This window comes from Mauremys mutica, chromosome 15, assembly GCF_020497125.1.
Source record: "Mauremys mutica isolate MM-2020 ecotype Southern chromosome 15, ASM2049712v1, whole genome shotgun sequence".
Classification (NCBI taxonomy): Eukaryota; Metazoa; Chordata; order Testudines; family Geoemydidae; genus Mauremys; species Mauremys mutica.
Genome location: NC_059086.1, coordinates 33853367 through 33864671, shown reverse-complemented (window position 1 = coordinate 33864671; position 11305 = coordinate 33853367).

Below are 11305 nucleotides of genomic sequence, written 5' to 3'. Positions count from 1 at the left end.
GCAAAGAGAATGGACACAACGTCCGCCCGGCACCTTCAGGGGCAGCAACAGGCAGGGAAAAATTGTCCGAGAGCAAAGGGACTCCAGAAAAAGCAGCGGGGGGCAGTTGTTGCATTGAGAAGCCGACCCATCGCCTGGAGAAATCGCTGCAGGTATCTGAGCTGGAGCTCAGAGCAGCAAACAGAGACGGCGCAAGGGGATGGCTCAAGATACAAGAAACCAGCCTAGGAACAGAGAAACCGCGAAAGGACCATGAAGCGGTGGGGTCTGGCCTAGTGCTTCGTATGTTCTTGAAGGAACATAAATCCACACCGTGTAGAAGTCAAGCATAGGAGTTTATTACACACAGCGCTGGTGGAGTGTCACCTTGCTTATTAGGCTCAGAGACACTGTCAATTAATCTATTACAATAGAATAGTCTCAAGTTAGCAAGTTAACATTTAATTAATACTTTGATAAAATGTTATTAGTATAAAATATATATGTGGAATTCTGATTTGGGGTCCATAGGAATGAAACAACTCCTCTGATTGTCCAACAGATACATTCCTAGGGATTAAAGCAAAGAAACAGTGAAAGTAGATATGGGAATAAGAATTGTCTCGTTTGTGTTTTAAGGCAGGCATTGGTCCCTGGGAAAGGGAGGTGGGAGGATAACATATCTTATACTGACATGTGCCAACCTTTCATAAACTCAAGGTTGGATGTGTGGGAAGAACTTCTCCCTACAGAAGAAACTAACAGAATAGGAACAGGGATTCTTTGTTCAATTTGCAACTCAAATCAGACAGAATTATTCAGTTTTCAGCTCCAACACTTGGCAATTTGCTGACTACACTTCTTTTAGCTGAGCAAGATTATGTTCTGTTTATTCTGCTTCTCTTAGCTAATCACTGTTTGCTTCTGGTCTCTTGACCAAACTCTGGATGTCGGGTCTGGAAAAGAACTGGCACAATCCATATACCAGGTTGTTATATAAAATGTACATGGATTCTAACCCTTCAGTTCTAACGCCAGCTCCTGGGGCTCCATGAATGTAAATTGTTGCCAATGAAGTGGGTTTAATTCAGCCAATGGCAGTTACTGGTCAGGCAGCTCAGCAATAGTTCCCAGTGTGACCCTCCCCAGCAGTTCCTGCCACACCAGCGAACTCTGATTCACTTGTGGTCATTCCCCACTGAACTGATTTCTCCTTCCCCAGCCCATGGAGATAAAACGCAATTGGCCTCTAGGTCCCCTCGGCCTCTCCTTGCCCTGCCCCAGCCACTCCTCCATGGACTCCTGGCAGATGGATCTGTGCCATTGCCCTGCTGAGGGGTGGGGGACCTTGTGTCTCTTGTGTCGCTAGCCCAGCTCTCTCGGTCTTGCATTCAGGGGAAAAGCATCCAGGAGACTCTCCCTGCAGCCTCTGTATTGGCCTCGTCACTGGGGCTGGGCTGTGGGGCCGGGGTGCAGTGACTGTGCCGGGGTCTGTGTCTCACAGCCTGTCTCCTCCTGCCTGCAGAGCCCAGCTACCCCAAACCCAACATCTCCCTGCGCCCCAGCGGGCAGGTCACCTTGGGGGGAGCCGTGACCATCCGGTGTGAGTGTCGGTGTCGGGGAGCGAGGGTCCTTCTGAGTAAAGCTGGAGACCCGGACGCACGGCGCTCGATGGACCCCGTGGGGGACGTAGCTGAGTTTCCCATCCGCAGCGTGAGCCGGGGACATGCAGGGAACTACAGCTGCCAATATCGCACCAAGTGGGACCCGCCCGTCTGGTCGGAGCCCAGCGACCCGTGGAGCTGGTGGTATCAGGTGAGGGGCCTGGCTTGGTATCCTCATGTGCAGCCCCCCCCCCACAGCCAGACCCTCAGGGGGTCTTGGCCCCTGTCATGAATAGTTAGTAAAGGGTTAAAGCATAGTACCTGGTGGGCACCTGACCTGAGGACCAATCAGGGAAGAGAATTTGAAACTCCTAGGAGGGAACTTTTTCCCTCTGTTTGGCGGGGGTGTTGTCTTTGGCCGTTTGGAGTTACAAGAGTCCAGATGTTTTAATCAAGTCTACCAGCTTCCACCTTTCTGAACTAATTTTCTTCTAGTCAAGATAGGATTATTAGATAAGATCCCACCGCTACCACCATGTCCTGGTCTGCACCCTCACTTGAAACTTGGGGGTTTCAAAGTGAGGACCAGCATGTATTCCCCCACCCTAAAATCCTAGGGTAGGTCCCCTTTGCTGCCACCACCGCGGTCAATACGTGGGCCAGGACACCCCTGTTTCCCTTCAAAGACACTCCCTGGGAACACAGATCAACTCACAGAGGAGGAACCTTCCCCCTCCCCTCTCTTCCCTCTCTCCAGCCTGCTCCGGAGAGAGAGATACCTTGATTCAAACTCCTTGAATCTCCCACACACAGGGAAGCAGCCCACTTCCCCCCTCCCTCTCTGCTAGCCACTCTGTGAATCACCGAGAGAGAGCGTCTTAGCCCCTTCCGCTATCCACAGTGGAAGGAATTTAATCAAATCTTTATAGAAAGAATTTATTAAAAGAAAACAAGAAAATACAGAATCTCTATGAGTCCAAGCTGGACACTCATAGGGTATAACCTTGCTAAGTTCTGGAGAGAATCCTCTCTCTTTCTCAGTACAACCAGTACAAGCAGAATTAAGAATAATCAATAACAAACACACAGAATTGCAAACATAGGATTATTAGATAAGGACACAAAGTAATCTTTCTAATACTCACTATCTTGCCTAGAAGAAATTAGTTCAGAACGGTGGAAGCTGGTATACTTGATTAAAACATCTGGACTCTTGTAACTCCAAACGGCCAAAGACAACACCCCCGCCAAACAGAGGGAAAAAGTTCCCTCCTAGGAGTTTCAAATTCTCTTCCCTGATTGGTCCTCAGGTCAGGTGCCCACCAGGTACTATGCTTTAACCCTTTACTAACTATTCATGACAGCCCCGATGGGACACTCAGAGCCAGGCTCCGTCCTGAGCCCTGGGCCCAGCAGAGGGGATGCCCAGATGGGGAGCAGGGACGGAGTCACTGGGGGGTTCCCCAGCCAGGGGGCAGCAGCAGATGCTGGATTTTCAGGGCCGATGGCTGGGTGCTCGGTGCCCTCCCTCATCCCAACTAATGCTCATTTTCATCCCACAGAGGAAATGGACCCAGCTGGGCCCCAGGAGATGGATCCCCCCCCAACGGAGCCAGACGGAGAAGGTGAGAAGGAGAAATGGAACAATTCACCCCCCAGGGAACAGGGCTCCCGGCTCAGACGCCCACGGGGCCATTCGGGCCGTTTGGAGGGGGATGGTCCCTGCAGACAGAACTGATTGGGTTCAGTTCTTCTAGATAGAGGGTGATGGACAGATCCATGGGACGGACGGTCACGGGTCAGTGAGAATGTGGGTCCCTTGGGGACGTAGGGCGGTGGATAGATGGGGAGCACATCTGAGGACAGATTGAAAGATGGACTAAGACCTTGTCTATGTGAAAACTGGACCTGAAATGACAAATCCCATGTGGTTCCCAACCCCCACTGGTGATCGCAAGAGTGAGTCTGGGCTGTCCGGCAGGGGCGGCTCTACGTTTTTGGCCGCCCCAAGCAGTCATGCCCGGGAGGCGCCCCGGAGCCGCGGGAGCAGCGGACCTCCTGCGGGCATGACTGAGGATGGTCCGCTGGTTGCACGGCTCGGCTGGACCTCCCACAGCTGCGGACGGTTCGCAGGTCCGGCGGCTCCGCTGGAGCTGCCGCAGTCATGCCTGCTGGAGGTCCCGCCGAGCCGCGGGACCAGCGGACCGTCCGCAGTCATGCCTGCGGCAGGTCCGGTCGTCCCGGGAGCTCCGGTGGACCTCCCGCAGGCATGACTGCGGCAGGTCCGCCGGCCTAGCCTGCCGCCCCCCCGGGAAAGGGCCCGCCCCACGCGCGTGCTTGACCCGCGCTGGGGTCTAGAGCCGGCCCTGGCTGTCGGTATTAAGCCCCCCCCTGGTTTGACACAGCCCCGGCTGGCAGACAAGCTCCCCTGTAGCTCTACAGACACAGGGACGTTCCTCCTCCCAAATAGGAACAGCCGCACCCAGACCTGCTCCGCAGTGACTCCAGGTGTGAATGGCACCTGGCTGGGGCAGGGACCGTCTCTGTGTCCTGTGTCTGTACAGCTCCGAGCACACAGGGGAGCTGGCCCAGGACAGGGGCTCCTGGTAATTAATACCAGTCAGTAATGATTTTGGTTCCGGTTTCCATAGAGCCAGCCAGGGGCTGTATCTGCGCTCAGGGTCTCTCTGGGCTCATCCTCCCCGTTCTGGGATCCCAGGGGCACTGAGCCGGCCTGAATTCCTGGGTCCCGTCCTCTTCCCCAGGGACGCCAGCTCAGCCCGGGGAAGAGCTGCCATTGCCGACTGGGGGGAGAAGAGGTTCCCTGTATAACTAACCACAGACACCAGGGCTCCAGCTTTCTCACCCCTACAACCTGCCCTTTACAGATGCTTGTTCTATTCCCACAGGGGGAACCGACCCGACTCAGCTGGGAACGACGCCAACTTTTACTCGCCCAAGCAGCGCGGGGCCAGGTACGAGGGCTGGGGCTAAGAAATCACAATCAATCCCGCCCCGCCAAAACAGCTTTGTGCAGCCTAAGGAGCCACCACCCGGGGGAGCCACGAAGGGCTGGCTGGGTGGGATGGGGACAGATCCCCACAGCAAATGTCCCAGCTGAACCCCCCTCGGCCTCATTTCATATGTGGGGGTGTCACTGTGCAGATGCCAGATTGGCGTGGTGGGGGCAGGGCCTGGGAGAGCTTCCCCCCAATGCACAGCCCCACCCTGGGGGTCCCACAGACCGGGGTTTTGTGCTGCCCACCGGCACCACAAAGCCACCCTTGTGGGGCACAGCTCGGTGCGTATCCCCCTGGGAGAACAGGGCCGGGGACGGAGAGATGAGGATAACGATCCGTGTATCCCGTCTGTCTGTCTGAGTTTACAACCAGCCCAGCGGAATAGCTCAGAAGCAGGGCTCCCCCTTCGCTGGGGTGCTGCCCAGCGGGGTGTCAACCCTGGAACCTACCAACCCAGATAGACACTGTGTTAACTCTGTAACCTGCCAATTCAGAGTGACATGTCATTGACTCTGGAAACTAATGATGGCTTCTGCTGCTGATCACTTCACCAGGGCCTGGTTCTCCCAATGATCTCAGTGCTTCCGCCCTGGCCAGTAGTCCCCTCCCCCTGCCTTCCCGCCACCCATATGATTCCTACACAGAAGTGAGCTGAAGCTCCTGAGAAATTCCCAGGACAGGGGCAGGACCTGAGGGTGGGAGGTGCTACAGGAGCTGGATCCAGCTGGCTTCACAAGCAAGGGGCCTGAGGGACATCCCCCCCACACACCCTGCCCCCACCCCAGTACAGCCCTCTGCCATTGGGAGTGAACCCCCTGACCACTATTACCCAGAATCCCCTCTGCTCCCCTCCCCCCACTAGCCCCATAAAATGTTCTGCTGTGGGTCCCTGGGTCCTTGCGAGAGAGGGTCTGGGGCAGCAGATAACGAACCAGCCGCTCACGGCCTGGTGCTGCTTCCCAGGGGCATCGGAACCAAGCCCAGCACCGGGTCTGACCCACCCCATCATCGCCGGGGTGAGCACAGCGGCCGCCGGCCTCCTCCTCCTCCTCCTCCTGGTCTTCCTCTGCTACAGAAGTGAGTGTCCCGCCCAGCGAGGGAAGGGTTAAACCCGCTGCTAAGCCGGGCTGGGAAGGGGTCACGGCTTGGATGGGAGACGGGGAAGGAAACACCAGGGGGTGGGGCAGGGGCCCAGCAGGGGGCGATCTCCCCTGGCAGGGGAGAAGCTAGGCCCTCACAAAAAAGACCAAAGCCCCTTGGCATCACTAGGGGGCGCTGGGCAGCAGGGGCTGGGGCCAGGGGACCGCAGCTAGGGGTGCGCTGGGCAGCAGGGGCTTGGGGCAGGGGGCGCACTAGGGGGTCGCCTGGGTGTCTGGTAAAGAAGATGGGGAGAACCTGTTTCTAAAACGATATCCAGGCTCAGCAGCTTGGAGTGGATGGGTTTCCCACCCTAGGCAAGAGCTGGGGGGGGGGGGGGGATTCTGTCCTAGGCCCCCCATCCCAACTGCCCTGGTAAGGGCCTGAGGGGCAGCGGCTGGTACACTGGGGATCAGGATTGATTCATGGAACCGATTCTATCTGCTTCGTGTCTCTGCCAGGGAAAGGACCCAGCCACCGAGACAGAGCAGGTGAAGACCCCCAGCTCCACTCCCTAACCCCTCATCCTACACTGCCCCCAGCCGACAGGGACTCCTGGGTTCTACTCCCTGGCTCGGGATGGGGCACGTGGGGTGTCGTAGTGGTTACAACAGGGGTGGGGCTGGGAGCCAGGACTTCCCTGGGTTTCTGTTTAGTATCTCTCCTCTCATCTTCTCTCTCGTCTCTTTACTCCCCATAGGGAGTCTCCCGAGGTTGCAGGCCTGCAGGCCAAAATAAAAAAAACAATCTGTAAGTCACACATGAGGGGCAGCCATGGAGTATCGGGGGGCAGGGGCCGTGTCCTGTGGGGAGCGGCCATGCCTGTTGTGGGGTGCAGCCGTGAACTCACTGTTTGCCTCTGGGGCCTTCCCCGCCCCACTCTGTGCCTCAGTTTCCCTGGCTGCACCGTGGTGGGCTACTGACCCCCGCCCCATCCCCAGTGGATGCCTGGGAGGCAGGTGGGACAAGTCCGAGAAGGGCTCATAAGTGGGGGGGGGCGTGGGGGGCTGGGCCTGGGGGCCCTGATCTGGTGCCCAGAGCCCCTCACCAAGGGGGTGTCTTCCATTCCACAGACCGCCTCGTGGGGGTGAAGGGAAGCAACTGGATGTCTTGGTAAGTTCCACCCAATCCTCGAAACCCCCCCCCCCCACCACCACCAACCAATTCACCATCCACCTCTGCCTCCCCGCATCCGCCCAGCACAGGTCCCCACTGTACAGACCCCACATGGTTCTGACCGCCATGCCCCAGACTCTGCCTGGCGCCCCCCGTACCCCCCCTCAGGGCAGACAAACCGGAGCTGGGGATCAGCAACGGAGGATTCCCCCCCGAGAGGGGCGGGAAACCCAGAATAAACATCAGAGAAATAAGGAGGCCTGACCCTGCACCCCCCCAAACTCAACCCCGATCCCCTCTGCAGTCCTTCCTGCAAACGTTTTGCGCATTTTTTTTTTTTTTTTTTTTTTATGTCCTGAGATTTAGCAGAGGGTCAGCGGAATTCCATGGAGGGCCAGGTGCTGGGGGTGCTCTGTGGGCTTGGAGAAGGGTGGGGGGGGTTGGGGGGTGTTGCTGGATTCCCCTGGGGGTGGGGGGCAAGTCAGCAGCTCTTGTGAGCCCTCAACCCCCCCCCCGTGCTGGAACAGGACAAGAGCGTGGTCAGAGCAACCTGTGGAGCATGGGGTGGGGCCTGTCGGCGGGTCATCGCTGGTTTGCTTGGGATCTCAGACTGGTGTTGCTGAGTGTTTTGGCCGCACAAAAGCGCTCACACACACACACACACACCTAAGAAGAAATCCAAGCACAACACACACCGGTGTCCTCTCTCCCCCTCCCACTCCAGGAGCCTGACACCGGCGCCGAGGGACTCACACCTTAAACGCCGAGCTGTGACGGCCCGAATCGCGCTGCCAGGGCAAGCGGAAGGGGCCCGGGCCCGGCCCCCGAGCCCGTCCTGTACGCCGCCATCAACGTGAGAGGCCGGGGGCCAAACGAGCAGAGCGCCCCACTACCCAACCCCCATAGCGTGAAACCCAAGGGAGAGTCAATTGGAGGGACAGGGCAAGACAGAGTGATTTTCTCCTCCCCCAGAGAACAGACTCGGCTTTATAGCCCCCCCCCCCCCACCGTAGCCCTCCCCTCCAGCTGGTGCGCGCCGCCATCCAGCCCCACGGGTGGGGGCCAGGGGGCCTCAGCACCAGACGGGGAGGGGATGCCACCGAGGCGGCTGTTTGTGTTATTTTGCAATCCTGTTAATCTCCAGATTTGTAATAAACACAGAACCACAAAACCAGGCCCCCATCCCCCCACACCTGATGTAATCCACAGCCCCCCCTCTACTCCTGCCTCTGGGAGTGTGTGTTACCACCTGGGGGACGAGGGAAATCGCTCTGGGGTGGTGGCACAGGGTCTGGGTATACCTGGTGTAAACCCGTGGTTCTTTCAACCCAAAGCTCTTGGTAAACTTTTACTCCGCGTGTAGGCGGTGTCAGGAAATATAATCCATGGGAGATGTGGGCCGCTCCGATCCGATAGATGGCTGCACAAACAGGACAACCACAAGAGTGCCTCTCACTTAAAAGCTAAACTTTACTCTCGTCTCAAAGCACTCACACAACGTCCACAACAGGTTAGATACAAAACACCCACCAACCCTTGATAATTACCAAAGCTACGAGTGTGGCTCTTGAGTGACATCAGCGGCAGGCTTTCCGGTGGCCAAATCCCTTGTGTCTGTCGGTGGGTACCGCAAGAATGTATCCAGAGGGAGAAGTCCAAACAAGTCCCAAAAAGAAATCCAACTAAGCTCAAACTCCACCCCCTCCCCTTATTTAATAAGCATTAGTTGAGACACGTCCCGTAACACGTCCCTTAAAGCAAACTTTAAGTGAGCAGTTTCAATGGCCAAAGCAAGTAGGTTCCCTCTGATTATTGAAATTAACCGGATGTGGGTATTTTCGCAGCGTCTTGCCAGCCCCTTGGAGGCCCCCAATAGACCATATGCTGAGGGGCACATCCCTGCTCTTCTAAAATGCTCTCTTTCTAAAATCACGTAATTCAGCAACTTCAGCACAATTCCCTTATCAGGAAGGACATGTGTGGGGGTCCAAGCTGCCCATTTCTGAGTTTTTTGCTCATGGTCAGAATGTGGCGACATCATGGTTGGGGTGGTTTTTTTCCCCAAATTAATGCCAGGTTCCTTCCCCCTTTTTTATTCCACAGTTCTCTCTGCTCCTAGAACTGGACTCAGGGCTTGCGCCGTGGGGCAGGGTTCGTCTCTCACAGACATGCAGGGGGGCTGTTTTCATTTCCCCAGAATGATTGGAACGCGAGGCTCGAGCCGGGTCTGTGTTGCATTGTTAGGAAGGGAGGCCCTGGATATTGAAACCCGCCCTGGTTGCTGCCGACGGCCCCCTGGCAGAAGGTTACACATTAGCGACGTATTAATGTTTAGCTACATGAGTCATGAACTGGGTTTTGAAACCAGAATGTAACATGGGGGAGGATCTGCATGGAAATATTTACAATGTTCAGAAGACGAAGATTGAAAGATCAGACTCTGTCTGTGGTTTCCGGGCTCCACTCTCCCCCAAGGCAGCAGGGTCCATTGAAAATTACCTTCCGCCCTCCCCACCAGAGACAGGCGACAAAGCTGCAAACTAACTAGATGACACCTGCCCACGGCTGCCCTGAATGTTGCAGGGACCTTCGGCTTACATTGACCGCACCAGATTTGGGCGGCAGATTATAGACAATGTGTGAGGTATCAGGAAGGAAGTGGGCCGGCAGCTCGCAGAGAGCTAACAGCTTGCAGCTAACCAGCTCCTGCCTCTCGTCCATGCGCCCTGCATCTCTGGTGAAGCTGGTGGTAGCAGGTGAGGGGCCCGGCTCAAGTGTCTCCCGGGCTCCCAGCCTCACATCCAGCTGAGCTGACCCTGGGGGCGGTCGGCATCGATGGGACGGTTCAGAGCCAGGCTCTGCCTGGAGCCCAGCAGAGGGGAGAACGTCTGGCTGGGGAGCAGGGAGGGAGTAATTGGGCATCCGATATCACCTCGTCCCCAAGCCCAGCCTCTGTCCCTTTGTCTTCTCTCGGGGTAAACAGGGTCGACCTGGGCCTCCTCTCCCCTCTTCTGTCCTCTGACCCTACTCTGGCTGGAACTGGCTGGTCAGGTCACACGGGGTCCATGACCTCCCACTGGCCAGAACCGGCTGTGACTCCTGAGCTGGTCCTCCAGGTCACCAGTCATTGGGGTATCCATTTTCCTCAGGACATTGGCAGGGGTCCGGTTCTGATTCTCAGGTCCTCAGTAACAACAAACACCTCTCTCCCATCACCACTCGTTAATACCAGTAACTACCCAGGGACACTGCGTCCTATTCCGTCACATGCAAACCATTGGGAAAACCAAGAAAAAAAACAAGGCAAAACCCCCACTTTGTCACACACGGCAGAGGTTTGGGGAGAGCTCCGGGCCCTAACAGACAGCAGGGACCTGTCGGGACACAGGGCACACCCAGGGGCCCCATGGTTTTGTGGGCAGCACCCACCGAGCCTGTAGCCTCCCGGTCACGCACCGACACAGCCACGCCGGAGGGACGTGGGATCGTCCCCCGACCCCAGCCTGAGCTGCCTGTGGGGTCGTTCGCAACTGTTGTGGCTGTTGAGCCTGTGAAGTGGCCACGGCTGCGAGCTCACGTGTAAAACCCAATGGCAAGTTCCCCAGCCGTGCTAAGGCCCCGGAGAACCAGGGGAAACTGAGGATGACGCTGAACATTGTAACCCTGGCGAGAGAACCAGCCACAGATGCTGGGTTTGGTCTGACCCGAAAAAGCCCCCTGGCTACAGCCCCAACTACTGTCGACATCACGCTGAGCGAAAACAGCAGCTGGAACCAGGAGTCAATAGCCCCAAATTGGTGGGAGGGACTTTTGGGCACTAATGAGAGGGGCAAAATAATGAGGGGGCGGGACGAGGCCGCCCACTTCCCCCTCGCTGAGTACCTTAAAAAGAGCCCACAATGGGCTCAACTCTCCTCCTCCTCTCCGTCCCCCCCTTCTGTCCCAGCTCAGCTCGTCTCATCTTCATCTTCCCCCAGCTACAGCCCCGGCCCGCAGCGCTGCAGCCCCTCGACTCCTCTAAAGGACGTTCCGCTCCTGAGAGGCTGGAGCCAGGCCGGTCCTGGCACTTGTTTAAGGACTTTTGTGTTCCCCCCTGCAAGCTGGAAGTCATCTCCATTGCCCTGTGACCCTGCAAGCCCCCATTCGCGCCCCGTGGGGACAGCTGATTGGCAGCGCCGGGAAGAGCCCTGGAGATCCTTCTCCCTTCCCCTGGTTGGGTTATTTTCCACCCCGGTGTGTCTCTCCGCCTCTCCTAGCTCACGTTCCTAGGCTATCCCATCGGGTGCTGCACTCGGGTGTGTGGCACCACACAATTACCCCACCCTGCCCGGCCTCAGGAGAACGGACCCAACGCAGGGCCGGCTCTGCCCGGATTGTAACCACCCAGGGGCCGAGCAGCAGGGGTCGGGGGTCGCCTTGCAGCCAACTCACCCGCTGGTCACTAACCCG